This window comes from Aotus nancymaae, unplaced genomic scaffold (assembly GCF_030222135.1).
Source record: "Aotus nancymaae isolate 86718 unplaced genomic scaffold, 86718_ANA_hifiasm-v0.15.2.pri h1tg000059l, whole genome shotgun sequence".
Classification (NCBI taxonomy): domain Eukaryota; kingdom Metazoa; phylum Chordata; class Mammalia; order Primates; family Aotidae; genus Aotus; species Aotus nancymaae.
The window spans coordinates 49,441,630-49,459,840 of NW_026988473.1; the positions used below are offsets into that span (position 1 = coordinate 49,441,630).

Consider the following 18,211-nt stretch of genomic DNA (forward strand, 5'->3'; position numbering starts at 1 on the left):
AGCATTGCTTGAACCCAGGAGGCGGAGGTTGCAGTGAGCTGAGATTGTGCCACTGCACTCCAGCCTGGGTGACAGAGTGAGACTCTGTCTCAAAAAATAATAATAATACAAAAAGAAATATAAACTGTCCCAATATGTAAGCTTGGAATCGGCCACCTACCAAAAACAACAGGGGTGAAATAAGGAAAACAACTTAGGACCCCTGTGTCAACTTCACAGAATCTATCTTAAATCTGTTGGCAATGACAAGAGAAAAAGAGAACCACTAAAGAGCTTTGAGCTGACTCCTCATTGATATAGACACCAACCTCAACAAAGACCTACCTGAGCCACCTCATAGGTCAGACAATGTAAGGCTCAGAAGGACCCAAAGTAATTTCCTCTAAACCCTTTATTCACAGAGTAAAGTGAAGCCCGATATCACAAATAGCTAAAGTTAGAGCTTGGTCTAGAAATTTCCTCCTTAGTTAAATTCTCTTTATTCTCCACTGAACAATGAGAAATTGGAAGAATACAGGGGATCTCCCCACTTCAGACCTACGGTCCACCCCACCACAGCCAGTCTTCAAAAGAGGCAGCTGGAGAGCCACGTGATGGCATTTTCAACTGGTGCAAAGGATCTCCCCTGCCATCCCAGAATGCTCTTTCTTCATGCCTGCCTCCCTGGCTCACACAAAATAAATCCACTCCTTTGAGCAAAGATACTCTGTCCTGAGAAGGAGGCGTCTGCAAAATTGTATGCTTTTATAAAGACCAGGCCACTATCAAACATTAACATGCCAATACAGGTCCAGTCAAGCCAAGCTGATTTCCAAGAGTAGGAAGCTGGACTAATGCAGATGACTGGAGTCCCCACACAGGGCTTACACACAGATACCATTTGGCTTGAACAGAATTGAGTCATATTGACTTCTAAATAAGGATTCTAAATTATATTGCCTCTAGACCTTCAGCTAGTACCTAAAGCAAAATCAATTGCTCTAGGGAAAAACAAGTTTGTAAGGACAATAATAACATGCAAGTAAATACATTTTTACTAAGGAATGGGAGGGTCACTCACACCAAAAAGAAAATGTTTTAAGCCTCTGTTTCAGAAAAATTTCCCGGCCTTGTTTTTCCTCTATTCTCATACCACCACAACAGTCATCAGCAAAGAACTCGATGACCAAAGGTAAGGGTTTTTTTTCCCCACACACCAAGCAGCAGACACCAGCTAGGTGTCCTCTAATTAAATTCTGACACTATCTATTTGGAGATAGCATCAGATCCCACAGAGTGAGGGCTCGGTCCCCAAAACTGCCTCCCACCCTACAGACACCAATGGCAAGTCTGGGCCTCCGGAACTCCCGATGACCCGCTTTAAGTTGGGGTTCTCATGACCCCCTCTTTGGGTTCAATTCATTTGCTGGAGCTGCTCACAGAACTCAGAGAAACACATTTAAAGATTTGTTATAAGGATGTTACAAAGGAGACAGATGCATAGGGCCAGGTAAGGAGAAAGGGGTGGAGAGACAGAGATTCCACACCTGCTCCATCCTCCAGGAACCTCCATGTGTTCAGCTATCTGGAAGCTCTCCAAATCCTTTCCTTTTTGTTTTTCACAGTCAGGATTGACAACTGTGTAGAAATGTCATTGGACAAAAGGGATATGACCTCATACTAACAGACTGAGTTGGGAAGCCCAGCAAGGCCTGCCTGTTCAGGTTCCCCTTGGCCTCTCTGTGCAGCCTTTCTTCCTCCAGAGTATCAGGCAGGACTCTGTCTGGAATGAGGGTCTTTTGATCCACAATCAGATTAGAGTCCTGCTTCGGAGCAGGTGAAAGAAGGACAGGAGAAGTTCAGAGAAAGAGATTCTGTTTTCTGAGACCTGCTCCTGAGTCCTAAAACACCCCAACGTTGTAACAAAAGACTGTAACAAGGGCTCTGGTTGTTACAAGCCGGATAAAAACCAATAAATTAATATTTAATAATTGTAATATCATAGTCTCCAAACAGGAGGAAAAGCAATTATTTGTTAGTCGATTTTTCTAGTTAAAAGTAATAAAATTTAGTGGTTCATTCCTGGAATAGTCTATATATAAGGTCAAGTTTGATCTAAGAGCATTTTTCGTTAATACTAAAATCAAATGGGAATTCTCTCCTCTCTGTATGTTCCTCAGGAAATGCCCAAATTTCTAAACAGTGTTGATGTGATTTAAGAATTCCTCCTTTAGCATCTAGAAGACTATTTACTTTTTAAAAAATAAACTTATTTCAGAGTAAATTTACAAAAAAATATTGTGAACACAGTTTAAAGAGTGTCCATACACCCCACATCAGTTTCCCCTATTATTAAGATCTGATATTAGCATGGCGCATTTGTAACAATTAATGAAACAATGCCAATATACTATCATTAACTGAAGACTATAAGATTTATTCTTATTTCCTTAGTTTCTACCTAATGTCCTTTTGCTGTTCCAATATCCCAACCAGCACACAACATTACATTTAGTCGCCATGTATCTTCTTGGCTGTGACAGCTTCTCTGACTTCTCTTGTTCCTGATAATTTTGTTAGTTCTGAGGAGTACTGTTTGGGTGTTATATAGGGTATCTCTCAGCTGGGATTTCTCTCATGTTTTCTTATGACTACATGGGGGTTATATGTTTTGGGAAGGAAGACCACAGAAATACAGTGCCATTTTCATCATGTTATATCAAGGGTACATAATATCAACATGATCTATCACTGCTGATGTTTGCCTTAAGCACCTGGCTGAGGTAGTGTTTGTCAGGCTTCTCCACTGTAAAGTTACTCTTCTCTATACGGTATTGGAAAGACGTCACTGTGAACAGCCCACACCTAAGAAAGGAGTTATGCTCTGCTTCCTCAAAAGTGGAATGTCTACATAAATTATCTGGGCTTTTCCTACACAGGAGACTCATCTATTCCCCGTCATTAATTTATTATTTAAATAAGTTATTCATATCATTATGGACTCAAGAATATTTTCTACTTTAGGTAATAATACAATACTCTTTTATTTATGTTATTGCTCATTTTTTTCCAAGACTGACTATTGGGAACTCTTTCCATTTGCTCCTATATCCCTTTGACATACTCCCTTCTTTGTGTTTTTATTGGGCACTTCTTTACTTTCTGGCACTATAAGATGCTCCAGTGTCCTCTTATTCTGTACCTTTCTTGCTCTGGTTCTAGAATCAACCATTTTCTTCAAGGAGCTCTTGACACTGCCCCCCCACACACCTTTCTTTAGAGAGAGAGAATATCATTTCTTTATCTCCCTGTCACATGCTTCCCTGAACTCTTTGACCAGTCAACGATCTCCATACTCTGGCCTACTCCAAAACCCTTAAAAACCTTAGCCTCAAATTCCCTCAGGAGACAGATTTGGAGTTTCCTTCTGTCTCCTCGTTCAGCAGCCTTACCTATGATTAAACTTTTTTCTCTGCTGCAATCCCCATGTCTTGGCATGTTAACTTGCCATGTACATCGAGCAACAGACCTATTACAGTTACATCTCCTGCTTCCCTACTTTTCTAATTATGGAGGAGATACAAACTTCCCTGTGGGCCCATTCAGAGATAGGCATTCCTGGGGGCTGAGACTAGAAATTATCCCTTGAGCCCTTCCAATGATTTTATAAGTACCTAATATCCTGTCTTAAACTTTTTTTAAAAATTTAAAATAGTTGGAGGGGTTTCTGTAAGGGAACACTGACTGATACAAATGACACTGAATGCACTTTACAATTTGACTTTGAATCCTCTTCTCAAACCTTATTAATTCCTGCAAGGATACTTCATGCTTTGGCTACACATGTTCATTTACCATCCTAGAATTTAATCTGTATGATGCCTTCTCATGTTGCAACTGCCTTCTTTTTTAATTAACTTCCTTTTCTTCCTAATGTTATGAGTTATCAATTGTTGCAAAATGAATTATCTGAAAACTTCATGACTTTTACAGCATTTATTATCTAACATTGTTGTGGGTCAGGAAACTAGGCATGGGTACCTGGGTCCCCTGCTTCAGGGTCACTCACAAAGCTGCAATTTAAGTATCTGCCAGGGTTTAGTCATCTCAGGGCTTCACTAGAATTCACTTCCAATTTCACTTGCATGGCTGTTGACAGGATTTAGTTCCTTGTTTGCAGTTGGCCAAAGGCTACCCTCAGTTCTTTCCCAGTAGACCTCTCCTTTGGGACAGCTTACAAAATAGCAGTTTGCTTCATCAGAGCAACAAGCGAGAAGAGCCAGAAAGGAAGCGTGCTAGCAAGATGAAAGTCATAATCTGTTAGATCTAATCTTGGAAGTGACATCCAATTATTTTTGCCATATTTTATTCATTAGAAGGAAGTCACTATGTCCAGCTATGCTTAAGGGGAGTGGATTATACAAGGGCATGAATACCAAGATGTGGAGATCATTGGCAGCCATTTTAGAAAGCTGCCTCCTACCATATTAATGAATTTTTCTCATTCCTTCTTTTTAAAATTTGTTTATTTATCTCTGTTATTATATGCCACATTGTATTATGTTAACTGTGTACATATTTTTTCTTGCATTCTTAGCACTTGTGTAGTATATGTAAATCTAGCACATTTACTGAGTAGGCTTTCAGTAAGTGTTGTTGAATGAATACATGTATACATTCATTTATTGAGATTTCATGAGTTGCAAGTTATACCTTTATCCAGTTATCTGCATTAAGTGCTAAGGTCATTCAGTACAGAGCTAACTGTTTTTGTCCACTTAAATTCTGTTCTTCATGAAGACTTTATTTTGGTGTAGAATGCAATTGTGAACAAGACAGAAGAATGCATAAAGGCTATTATACTTGAACTTTACTCTCTGAGTTGGCCATTGACTCACTTCTGTGAGTCAAATTGATATTTATCTTAATAGGGAACCTAAACTGCAGTGTGTTTTGAACTGTGATTAATTAAAAACAAATTGAGCTCCCTCTGAAACAACAAAGCTAAGAAGTATTGGCAAAAATTTGATTCCTTGGTCTCTATATTTCTATTTTAATCTTTGAAGCCTAGGATGCTTTCTTAGCAATCTGAAATTCTGCACTAAATGCTATAATTTTTTGAAAATAAGAATCCTTTTTTATAACTTCCAGACTTATTTTACCACTCCACTGTTATTTTGTTTGAATTTTGCCTTTAGTGAAGTTGAAAATATTTTTGTGATATAAAAAAAGACAAAATTGACAGGGCATGGTGGCTCACGCCTATAATCCCAGCACTTTGGGAGGCTGAAGTGGGTGGATCATAAGGTCAGGAGTTCAAGACCAGCCTGGTCCAGATGGCAAAACCCTGTCTCTACTAAAAATACAAAATAATTAGCCACGTGTGGTGGTGGGCACCTGTAATCCCAGCTACTTGGGAGTCTGAGGTAGAGAATTGCTTGAACCCGGAGGTGGAGGTTGCTGTGAGCCGAGATCATGCCACTGCACTCAAGCCTGGGCAACAGAGCAAGACTCCATCTCAAACAAACAAACAAAAAAGACAAAATCAATTAAAAATAAAATCTTCATGAATACCAAAAGACCTAATTCAGTACTCAACAGTGCACATTCTTTTACCTATGAAGATCACCATTTCAGCAAAGTCAACATCATAAATAATAGTAATAACAATGACTTCGATGTTATAAAACTGAATAAAGCTATAGTATCATAACCAAATATCTTAAAATCATGTTTTCTCCATCAGAAGATTAATAAAAGAATGTATCAAAGATTATACTATCAATTAAAGAACGTAACAGAAATTTCTATGTAGGATAAATATGGGGAGAGGATGTTTAAATCTGAAGATCCTGCATGGAAAATATGTCTGGGTGGTAAATCCAGAAAGGAGGGTGGGATGAGGCATATACCATTAGCAGGCATCAGAGATGATGTCAACTCACCCTTGGTATTGACTGGTATCTGGGCAAAGTCAAGAGGCAAACCTGATCCTGATTTGGACAGAAACAAGGCATTGCCTGCAAGGCATCTTGCCCCAAGCCTGAAACCCGAAGGCAGGTAAATCAAAGCACTAATATACTCAATCAAAACGATGTAATAATCATCCAGTGGTCAGTGGGAAAGCTGGGTGGTCTGCATCTGCAAGAAGGAAAAATTTCATGTGGTGACAATCAGAGCTGAGGAACACTTCAGACTGTAATATAAGCAAGAGAATATTCCCATCCCTGCTCCCAATTCTTTATGTACCCTTTCCAATTCCCCCCTCATAGGAAGAGGAGTTGCTAAGCCTACTGATAAACAGCAGGACATTTACTGGTAGGCACACACATTTTACTGATAGGTGAGGTTATCCCTAAACTTCAAGGTAGCTAAGCTACCTTAAAGCTCAGCACCCATTCATTGCACTCACTTGACTGCTTCCTCTCTCAGCCTCTGGCAGGACCTGCGCCCTAGAGGCAGGTTAGCCATTTTCTACCATTACTTCTATTCTACGTATGGAATTAGATAGCTGGACTCATAGCCTCTGTTGCATTTTTCTCTTTATGGATCGTACTTAGGTCTCCAGGCTTAGCCATATGTTTAAAAGAGGTTTCTCAGAGAACTCTGCACTGAGGGTTATTAGCTGAAATTAATGAAGTATGAATGGGGGCAAAGATTATTTTTGTTGTAATATCCAAACTTCCTTTATTCTCCTTTCCCAGAATGATGGCTTGGGATGCACCAATGTAACCTTTTCTCTGAATTGATTAAAGCAGAATTCTGCCTCTGTGTAGACATATGCTTTCATTTCTCTTGGATAAATTTGTAGGAGTAGAATGGTTAGATCATATGGTAAGTGTATATTTAGCTTTTTAACAAATAGCCAAACTCTTTTCCAAAGTTTTTGTATTATTTTACATTTCCAACATGATGTATAGAAGAATTTCAGTTGTTCCACATCCTTGTCAACGCTTGATAGGATCTGTCTTTAAAATTTTAGCCATTCTAGTAGCTACAGTGCACAGTGAAATCTTATTTTCTAATTTGCATTTCCCTAATGATTAATTATGTTAATTTATGTGCTTATTTTGTCATCTATAAATCTTTGGTGTAATGTCTGTTCAAATCTTTTGCTCATTTAAAAAAGTTGGGTTGTCTTCTTATCAGGTTGTAAAAGTTATTTATGTATTCTAGTTAGAAGTCCTGTATCAAATACATGTTTTGCAAATACTTTCTCCAAGTCTGTGGCTTACCTTTTCATTTTCTTAACAGAGTCTCTTAAAAAGCAGAAGTATTTAATTTTGATGAAGTACAATTCATCAATTTTTTTTTCATTTACATTTTGTGCTTTTTGTGCCATGTTTAAGAAGTCTTTGCAAAATCCAAGGTCACTAAGATGTCTTCTAGAAGTTTTGTGATTTTAGTTCTTACATTTAGATGTATGATCCATTTTTAGTTAGTTTTAATATATGGTATTGATGGCTGGCAACCTGTCTGGAGCAGCTGCTGTGAAGATGCAGGCTGCAGTGAAGGAGGCCCAGCCAGGGCTGCACACTTCATGGAACCACGGGAGCCAAAACAGGCAGGATCCCCACCCACTTCCAAGTTGGTGGGATGGGAGCCCCGCCCTCCTGGGCACAGCTGCAGTTGTCCAACCACAGCTATGGACCTAGGCATCTTTGTGCTCCCAGGGGCCTAGGAAGCCCCTTGCCCCCACAAGTTTGAAAGTGCTTGCTACCTCTGTCTGACCTCTCCCTGCTCTGGGGCCCGCTCTTGGGCACAGTATATTTGTGGCCAAGTCCAGACACTGTCACAGTCCAGCCAGGTGTGGACTTATTAATTCTTATTAATTCTAGTAGCTTTTTAATAGTATTCCACAATTTTCTTACACAAATAAATGCAGTGCAACAACTTCCTTTCTGACTTGGATGCCTTTTATTTATTTGTCTTGTTTTATTTCATCAAGCAAAACCTCCAATATAATGTTTAATTGAAGGCCATTTTTTACAGAGTAATATTTCTAACTTCCAGAGCTGGATTAGGCTGAACTATGGAATCTTGTTGAATTTAATTTGATATCTCTTGGAATTTACTAAATCATTATGTATACTTAATTTTTAAGCTTTTCGCTTTTCCAGTGTTCAAATATTCATCAAATGTTCAAATATTGAACAATTACCATGCTGTCAGGGAAATAATGGTGCACAAACAGGCATTGACCTATCCCTAATGAAGTCTTACCATACTACTGAGGCAGTTTAAAACAGGAATTAAAAGCACAAGCTCAGGCTTCTGTCTGCTTGGGTTTGAATCTGGTTCTGCTTCTTAATGGTTGTTTGACCTTAGAAAAGTTAATCGGCTCTTCTAAGCCTGTGTCTTCATTTGTAAAGTGAAGGTATTAATAATACCTACTCGCAGGATTCCTGTGAGGATTAAACGAATTAATATCTTTAAAGTTCTTAAAACAGGGTTTGACATATAGTAAATGGTCAACGAATATTATTATTAGAGGGAAGAATTAGCTCTTCACAGGGTAAATCTACACGTGAAGGAGGGGTGTCCAAACATTAAGAAGCATAAGAAGCAGTTTAACTGCTAAGCATAGAGGCAGTAGTGTCAGCCGCAGCTGGGTTAAAATCCTTGCTCTGCTGTTTATTGTCTAGGCAACTTTGAGCGAACGACTTAAGAGCAATGCCTGTAAAAATGCCCAGTGCAGTATTTGGCACACAACAGATGCTGAACAGACAGCAGTTATTGATTCAGACGTCCTGAAGAGCAATAATACCACTAACATGTATTCATCATAATAATATCTATCATTTATCAAAGCTCAGCATTTTGAACCGTGTAATTACTTTTCATACATTCTCTCATGCTTAACAACTTAGCTGGGTGAACACAATCGGCCCCATTTCCTGATAAAGGAACTAGATGATCTTTGTGTATCTATGATCTATGGGGAGGCTGGAGGTCTGCGAAGTGATATCTTGGACACCAACTTTTGACCAAACCAGGGCTCTCAGTGCGACCTTGGTCGCCAGCGGAGCGCTGGACTTTCCGCTCCGGAGATGGCACCAGGAGGGATGGGAGTAGGCCAGGCCGTTTCCAAGGCCCCTTCATGAAGCCCCTGCTCCGGGAGCCGGCGAGGCGAGACTCTCCTTCGCAGCCACCTCTCCTCTCAGATGGCCATCTGGGCTCAAAAGTCTTCAGGAGCTGCAGAGCGGGTCCAGAGGAGCGCTGGCGAGGAAAGTTGGGCGCCGTTTCCAGGCAACGCGCTGGGGGCGGAGCTTTGCGTCACTGAAGTGCGACCGGGTCCCGGGCCGAGTCGCCGACACCCGCCGGGCTGAGCTGTGGGCCGAGGCGGCGCTGCCGCTGCTGCGGGATGCGCGATGCCTTGAACCTGTGGTGAGCTCCGCGGCGCTGTCCTTTCGCTGTTTCCCCTGCTGGCTGCTCCAGGACCCTGGGAGTGGGAAGAGAAACCCCGGCCGGGCCTCTGCTACCGAGCCGGGCTTCGGCGAGGAGATAGGCCCGTCCTCGCCGCCCTCCCCAGGCCTCGGCTTGGGGCGTGGGGCCGGCTCGGGAGGCCCTTCTGTGTACGCCGGTCTCCTGCCTGGCGGGTCCCAGTTGCCCGGGGTGGCGGTGACTTGTCCCGCCTGGGGGTGTTTCTGAGGGACCTGACAGAGTTTTTCCTCTTCTGTCCCTGAGTGGTTGTTTGAATATTGCCGCCGGCGCAGTCTTTCGGCCAGCTGACTTAGCTGTTGCTTAAATGTCCAGGTGCGCTTGAGGAGGGGCTGAGGCGGCGTAGCAAAAGCGAGCGCGAGGGTAGCCCGCGGTCTCGGTCCTCGCCGGGCCGGACACGCCAAATAAGAAACTTTTGCCTGGGGCGATACCTCAGAAATAGCCACGTCGATCTACTTAGTCCCACATTTCTGAGTTGGCTTAGGCGCTACCCTTCCCAAAGGTCTTTCTTCGTCAAACTAGCTGCTACCTTGAGACCTCGCTGAGAGGGAAAAAAAAAAAAAGTTTTCTTGCGAAGAATAAGAAGGTAGTGATTACAGAGCAGGAACAGGCGGCTTCTGTGTTAGCTTTTGAAATTATTCCTTCAGTTATTTGTCTCGTGTTCTAAAATGTGGATTTACAATTGTTATTGAAATCGATCCCTATCCCCCTTATTAAAGGTAGTGTACCCTTCTGTGTTCTGACACTGTCTTATTTAGCGGTGCCAGGTACTTCAGTTGTTGCCTCTGGCATATATAAAGCTGCTGGAACACTATCAGTTGTTTATAGTTCTCACACCTTCAGCATGAAGTTACTCGTTTTCACTCCCTTCCGCCCATTCTTCTTGCTATAAAATGACCTGTCCCTTCGGAATTTTGTCTGGGGTTATGAGCTGCCACCGGCCAAGGATCCTACGTTAGTTACCTCTACGTCGAAGTCACCCATCTAAGAAGTGATGCTTTCTGAATTCAGAGCTCAAAAATAGTATGGATTTTTCTCCTTTTCTTTCACATGGCCTGGCTTCAGTTTCTAAAACCTTTTCTCAAGAATGTGACTGTATGTTTCAAAGATTAATATTTGTCATTTGGTGTAAGTGAACTTTATATTTGATGTGTGTAGCCTGATCCTTCTTGGTTCACGTCTAAATACACACTTTCGTTCCCCTTCCCTTCCCGAAAAGGTGTGGAAGGTCCAGAGAGAATTCTTACAAGTCTAGTGAGTTTTTACTAAACACATGTCATATTGGAAAACACACTGGTACTGTTAGAAATCTGTATTCTTAATCTCCTAGTACAGTACTCTATCCTTTTGTAGTTTCTTTCTCGCGCTCGCTCTCTCTCTGTATATACCTTCTTCTGATCAAGATCTTTAATCCTGGAACAGGCATTCCAGACTCTATAGTGACTCTAGCCTAATTATTTCACTATGTGTTTATGTTAACTTAAAAAAAAAAGGTTGATGTCTGTTTACAGATTTTGAGTAAACAATGAGTAATAAAGTAAATAGTATCCTTAGGGACTCAGTGAGTAGTACTTGGTATTTATTACTGATAAAGTTGACTTGACAATGAAAATAGTTGATGTTTATTTCAATTAAATCTTTGTAAGTGAGGTTGATACAAAATTTGGAGAACCGGTTTCACAGAGGTTTTTAAAATACTGCAGTACAGTACTTGTTGTTCAGTCATTGTGTTGCATTTTCAGCTTTTTCCATTTTACTTTAGTTATTTTATGAATGAATTATGGTTTAAACTTTTAGAGAGTTTCAGAGCAGTTTTTTCGTTTTTGCTTTACCAGTTACCAATGATGTAATTTTTATATTTTTATAAGGAATGTTTGAACTACCACAGTTCATTTGTTAGAAAAATAAGTGATTCACTGTATGTACCACCCACTAGAGAATGTGGCATTTTTGGAATCCTTGATCTTGTGCATTACAAAATAACAGTTCTTTATTTAGAAAATTCTTCAAATGCTTTTTGAAAGCATATTTTTATCTTGCAGAAAATGACTGTGTTATAGGTGGCACAATAATATGAGAGCTGTTAGTTAATTTGAGAAATCTTAACCAGAAATTTGTCTTTTGTTGAATTCTATGCCAGTGGTTTGCAAATTACGTTGCATGCACTAAGGTGAGGTATCTTGTTAAAATCAAATGGTGACTGTTTCCCAGTTTACCTAAGCATTAATTTAATGATAAATTTTCAGTTTTACATTTTCTTTCATATATGTCTTTAACCTCTGCTTCTCTCCAAGCTAGTACTAATAGATGACTGACCAGATCAACAAAAGTCAAAAGAATACTAAGTGAATAATAAAAAAACAATTGCCAATGATATTTACTGCATTTATTCAGTAAACATCTATTGAGTGCTTGTGTATCTGCCAGAAGAGAGACCATGGCTGCTTTCCTCAAGAAGCTCATGGAGGGAAATGGCCCAGTGACTTAACGGCTGTCGTACTATGACAGAAATATGTGCAGTCACCAAAGAGGGACACTAAAAAGCTGTGGAGGTGACTTATTAGAGGATGGCCTCAACAGATTGTTTTTGTGAACATGCACTCTATGTTGTGTTTTTATATTGTATGTAGATCACAGAGTCATACTATGACAGAAATATGTGCAGTCACCAAAGAGGGACACTAAAAAGCTGTGGAGGTGACTTATTAGAGGATGGCCTCAACAGATTGCTTTTGTGAACATGCACTCTATGTTGTGTTTTTATATTGTATGTAGATCACAGAGTCATACCTTTACTTTAACACCTATATAGTGATAGATGTTAATATTTATCAATATTTTATGGTTTTCAAAATGAACTAAATTTCAGGCCTTCTTTCCTGAACCAAGTTGAGAACCACTTTTGCAGACTCTCTCAGTCTCTAGATAGTGTTGCATTTTAATCCAAGGAGTTAGTGATAAAGTTTCCCAAATACCACATACAGTTACAAGATAACAAGTTAATATACTGTTAATTTATGTTATATTTATATCTAGATAGTGTTGCATTTTAATCCAAGGAGTTAGTAATGAAGTTTCCTAGATACCAAGTACAGTTACAAGATAACAAGTTAATATGCTGCCTCAAATTATAAACCTTACTCAAAGTTAGGGCACCTGATGAAAACAATGCTGAAACAAAGGGGATCATTTTCTATTAATAACTCAATAATAAGCAACTAATGCTTCTTTTCAAATATGGTTTTGGTGGGTATGTAGGGTAGCAAATTATACTAGTTTGGCATAAGAATTATTTTGAGTTAAAGGCACATTGAAAAGCAGCAGATGTAAGAAGGGCACTCTAACCGTCCTTTTTTTTATTTCCTGAAGGCTGGTGATAAAACAACCATGTGAAAGCTGTCCTCCCTATGCCAGGAGGAAGACATTATCATTACCAGAGATGAGCAATCAAAGCTGAAAGAAATCTGTTCAAATAAGCCTTCTTAAAGTAACCCTTATCTTCCTAGCCACTTTTCTATGATTAACTGCCCCAGCCCAAACCTTTATGTCTTGTGATGTTTTCACAGTTTACTTCTCCTTTGTCCAATCTCCTATGTAAGGTTTTGGCCTTAATTACCTTTTTTAGTCCTTCTTTTTCTTGAAGGCTCCTATGTATGTATAGAAATTACTAAATAAAATTTGTATGTTTTTCTCCTGTTTATCTATCTTAGGTTAGTTTAATTCTTAGGCCCAGCTGGAGACCCTAAGAAAGTAGAGGGGGAGAAATTCTATCTCCCCTATACCACACTGGTTAGATTATCATATGTATGTATATTAAATATTGAGACTATATATTTCAAAAGTTCAGTTTTTTCTTTGCTAGGTCATGTAGATATTATTTAAAGTTTCAGTCTGGTTGATTAGAGTCTTAATTACATTTTGATTGGATTGGTACAGGAATGTTAGAGGAAGGTTAAGTTTCATTTTGGGAATAAAATGCTAGGTCACCTACTCCACTTCCCACCCAGGTAAAAATCTCTATAACATTTATTAGATGAACTTCCAATCTTTACCTAAACACTTCCATACTTCCAATGAGAGGGAGCTCACATGTAACAGCCATTTCCACTTCTGGATGGTAGGACATGCTTTTATATTGAACTGAAATCTGCCTTTTTTTTTTTTTTTTTTTTATTTCTTGTGGTTTCAGTGTTGGCTTTATTTGTCTTTTCTGCAGACATCATCTCTTGAAGGCAGCATGGAGATTTGTAGATGAGCCTCTTCATAAATATTTGTTTTGTTTTTTTAAATTGCATTTTAGGTTTTGGGGTACATGTGAAGAACATGCAAGATTGTTGCATAAGTACACGTGGCAGTGTGATTTGCTGCCTTCCTCCCCTTCACCTATATCTGGCATTTCTCCCCATACTATCTCTCCCCAACTCCCCACCCCCCACTGTCCCTCCCCTATTTCCCCCCAACAGACCCCAGTGTGTAGTGCTCCCCTCCCTGTGTCCGTGTGTTCTCATTGTTCAACACCCGCCTATGAGTGAGAACATGCGGTGTTTGATTTTCTGCTCTTGTGTCAGTTTGCTGAGAATGATGGTTTCCAGGTTCATCCATGTCCCTACAAAGGACACGAACTCATTGTTTTTGATGGCTGCATAATATTCCATGGTGTATATGTGCCACATTTTCCCTGTCCAGTCTATCATCGATGGGCATTTGGGTTGGTTCCAGGTCTTTGCTATTGTAAACTGAGCTGCAGTGAACATTCGTGTGCATGTGTCCTTATAATAGAACGATTATAATCCTTTGGATATATACCCAGTAATGGGATTGCTGGGTCAAATGGAATTTCTATTTCTAGGTCCTTGAGGAATCGCCACACTGTCTTCCACAATGGTTGAACTTATTTACACTCCCACCAACAGTGTAAAAGTGTTCCTATTTCTCCACATCCTCTCCAGCATCTGTTTTCTCCAGATTTTTTAATGATCGCCATTCTAACTGGCATAAGATGGTATCTCAATGTAGTTTTGATTTGCATTTCTCTAATGACCAGTGATGATGAGCATTTTTTCATATGTTTATTGGCCTTATGTATGTCTTCTTTTGTAAAGTGTCTGTTCATATCCTTCGCCCACATTTGAATGGGCTTGTTTTTTTCTTTTTTTTTATTTTATTTTATTTAATTTTTTTTTTTTTATTGCATTTTAGGTTTTGGGGTACATGTGAAAAACATGCAAGGTTGTTGCATAGGTGCATACGTGGCAGTATGATTTGCTGCCTCCCTCCCCTTCACCTATATCTGGCATTTCTCCCCATGCTCTCCCTCCCCAACTCCCCACCCCACCGCTATCCCCCCTCCCCCCAACAGACCCCCGTGTATAGTGCTCCCCTCCCTGTGTCCATGTGTTCTCCTTGTTCAACACCCGCCTATGAGTGAGAACATGTGGTGTTTGATTTTGTGTTCTTGTGTCAGTTTGCTGAGAATGATGTTTTCCAGGTTCATCCATGTCCCTACGAAGGATGTGAACTCCTCGTTTTTAATGGCTGCATAATATTCCATGGTGTATATGTGCCATATTTTTCCTGTCCAGTCTATCATCGATGGGCATTTGGGCTGGTTCCAGGTCTTTGCTATTGTAAACTATGCTGCAATGAACATTCGTGTGCATGTGTCCTTATAGTAGAACGATTTATAATCCTTTGGATATATGCCCAGTAATGGGATTGCTGGGTCAAATGGAATTTCTATTTCTAGGTCCTTGAGGAATCGCCACACTGTTTTCCACAGTGGTTGAACTAATTTACACTCCCACCAACAGTGTAAAAGTGTTCCTATTTCTCCACATCCTCTCCAGCATCTGTTTTCTCCAGATTTTTTAATGATCGCCATTCTAACTGGCATGAGATGGTATCTCAATGTAGTTTTGATTTGCATTTCTCTAATGACCAGTGATGATGAGCATTTTTTCATATGTTTGTTGGCCTCATGTATGTCTTCTTTTGTAAAGTATCTGTTCATATCCTTCGCCCATTTTTGAATGGGCTTGTTTGTTTTTTTCTTGTAAATCTTTTTTAGTTCATTGTAAATTCTGGATATCAGCCCTTTGTCAGACGGGTAGGCTGCAAAGATTTTTTCCCATTGTGTTGGTTGCCGATTCACTCTATTGACTGTTTCTTTTGCTGTGCAAAAGCTGTGGAGTTTGATTAGGTCCCATTTGTCTATTTTGGCTTTTGTGCCAATGCTTTTGGTGTTTTGGTCATAAAGTCCTTGCCTACGCCTATGTCCTGAATGGTTTTGCCTAGGTTTCCTTCTAGTGTTTTTATGGTGTTACGTCTTATGTTTAAGTCTTTAATCCATCTGGAGTCAATTTTAGTGTAAGGTGTCAGGAAGGGGTCCAGTTTCTGCTTTCTGCATATGGCTAGCCAGTTTTCCCAACACCACTTACTGAACAGGGAATCCTTTCCCCATTGCTTGTTTTTTTCAGGTTTGTCAAAGATCAGGTGGTTGTAGATATGTTGTGTCACCTCCGATGCCTCTGTTCTGTTCCATTGGTCTATATCTCTGTTTTGGTACCAGTACCATGCTGTTTTGATTACTGTAGCCTTGTAGTAGAGTTTGATGTCCGGTAGTGTGATGCCTCCCGCTTTGTTCTTTTTGCTTAGAATTGACTTGGCTATGCGGGCTCTCTTTTGGTTCCATATGAAGTTTAAGGTGGTTTTTTCCAGTTCTGTGAGGAAGGTCATTGGTAGCTTGATGGGGATAGCGTTGAATCTGTAAATTACTTTGGGCAGTATGGCCATTTTCACGATATTAATTCTTCCTAACCATGAACATGGAATGTTTCTCCATCTGTTTGTGTCCTCTCTTATTTCGTTGAGCAGTGATTTGTAGTTCTCCTTGAAGAGGTCCTTTACGTTCCTTGTTAGTTGTATTCCTAGGTATTTTATTCTCTTTGTAGCAATTGTGAATGGCAGTTTGTTCTTGATTTGGCTCTCTTTAAGTCTGTTATTGGTGTATAGGAATGCTTGTGATTTTTGCACATTGATTTTGTATCCTGAGACTTTGCTGAAGTTGCTTATCAGTTTCAGGAGATTTTGGGCTGAGGTGATAGGGTCTTCTAGATATACAATCATGTCGTCTGCAAATAGAGACAATTTGACTTCCTCCTTTTCTAATCGAATACCCTTTATTTCTTTTTCTTGCCTGATTGCTCTGGCTAGAACTTCCAGTACTATATTGAATAGGAGTGGTGAGAGAGGGCATCCTTGTCTAGTGCCAGATTTCAAAGGGAATGCTTCCAGTTTTTACCCATTCAGTATGATATTGGCTGTCGGTTTGTCATAAATAGCTTTTATTATTTTGAGATACGTTCCGTCGATACCTAGTTTATTGAGAGTTTTTAGCATAAAGGGCTGTTGAATTTTGTCGAAGGCCTTCTCTCCATCAATTGAGATAATCATGTGGTTTTTGTCTTTGGTTCTGTTTATGTGGTGAATTACATTTATAGACTTGCGTATATTGAACCAGCCTTGCATCCCCGGGATGAATCCTACTTGATCATGGTGGATAAGCTTTTTGATGTGTTGTTGTAATTGGCTTGCCAGTATTTTATTGAAGATTTTTGCATCTATGTTCATCATGGATATTGGCCTGTAGTTTTCTTTTCTTGTTGAGTCTCTGCCGGGTTTTGGTATTAGGATGATGTTGGTCTCATAAAATGATTTGGGAAGGATTCCCTCTTTTTGGATTATTTGGAATAGTTTCAGTAGGAATGGTACCAGTTCCTCTTTGTATGTCTGGTAGAATTCGGCTGTGAAACCATCTGGGCCTGGGCTTTTTTTAGGCGGTAGGCTCTTAATTGCTGCCTCGACTTCAGACCTTGTTATTGGTCTATTCAGGGTTTCGACTTCTTCTTGGTTTAGGCATGGGAGGAGGCTACTGTCCAGGAATTTATCCATTTCTTCCAGGTTTTCTAATTTATGTGCATAGAGTTGTTTGTAATAATCTCTGATGATGGTTTGAATTTCTGTGGCATCTGTGGTGATATCCCCTTTATCATTTTTTATTGCATCTATTTGGTTATTCTCTCTTTTCTTTTTTATTAGTTTGGCTAGTGGTCTGTCTATTTTGTTGATCTTTTCAAAAAACCAGCTCCTGGATTTATTGATTTTTTGTAGGGTTTTTTGTGTCTCTATCTCCTTCAATTCTGCTTTGATCTTAGTTATTTCTTGTCTTCTGCTAGGTTTTGAGTTTTTTTGATCTTGCTCCTCTAGCTCTTTTAATTTTGATGATAGGGTGTCAATTTTAGTTCTCTCCTTTCTTCTCATGTGGGCACTTATTGCTATATATTTTCCTCTAGAGACTGCTTTAAATGTGTCCCAGAGATTCTGGTATGTGGTGTCTTCGTTCTTGTTGGTTTCGAAGAACATCTTTATTTCTGCCTTCATTTCAGTGTTTATCCAGTCAACATTCAGGAGAAAGTTGTTCAATTTCCATGAGGCTGTGCGATTCTGGGTTGGCTTCTGAATTCTGAGTTCTAACTTGATTGCACTGTGGTCTGAGAGACTGTTTGTTATGGTTTCCGTTCTTTTGCATTTGCTGAGGAGTGATTTACTTCCAATTATGTGGTCAATTTTAGAGTAGGTGTGATGTGGTGCTGAGAAGAATGTATATTCTGTGGATTTGGGGTGGAGAGTTCTGTAAATGTCTATTAGGTTTGCTTGTTCCAGGTCTGAGTTCAAGTCCTGGATATCTTTATTAATTTTCTGTCTCGTTGATCTGTCTAATATTGACAATGGT

At 39.8% G+C, this 18,211-nt stretch overlaps 1 protein-coding gene across 1 annotated transcript in view; it reads left to right on the top strand.

The window, feature by feature from the left end:
* Positions 1-9,287: 9,287 nt before the first annotated feature.
* Positions 9,288-18,211, top strand: part of RNF141 (ring finger protein 141) — a 42,301-nt gene continuing 33,377 nt past the window's right edge. The window contains exon 1 of the mRNA XM_012456671.3: positions 9,288-9,366. The gene's annotated coding sequence lies outside the window, so the exon portion shown is untranslated. The remainder of the gene's footprint in view (positions 9,367-18,211) is intronic.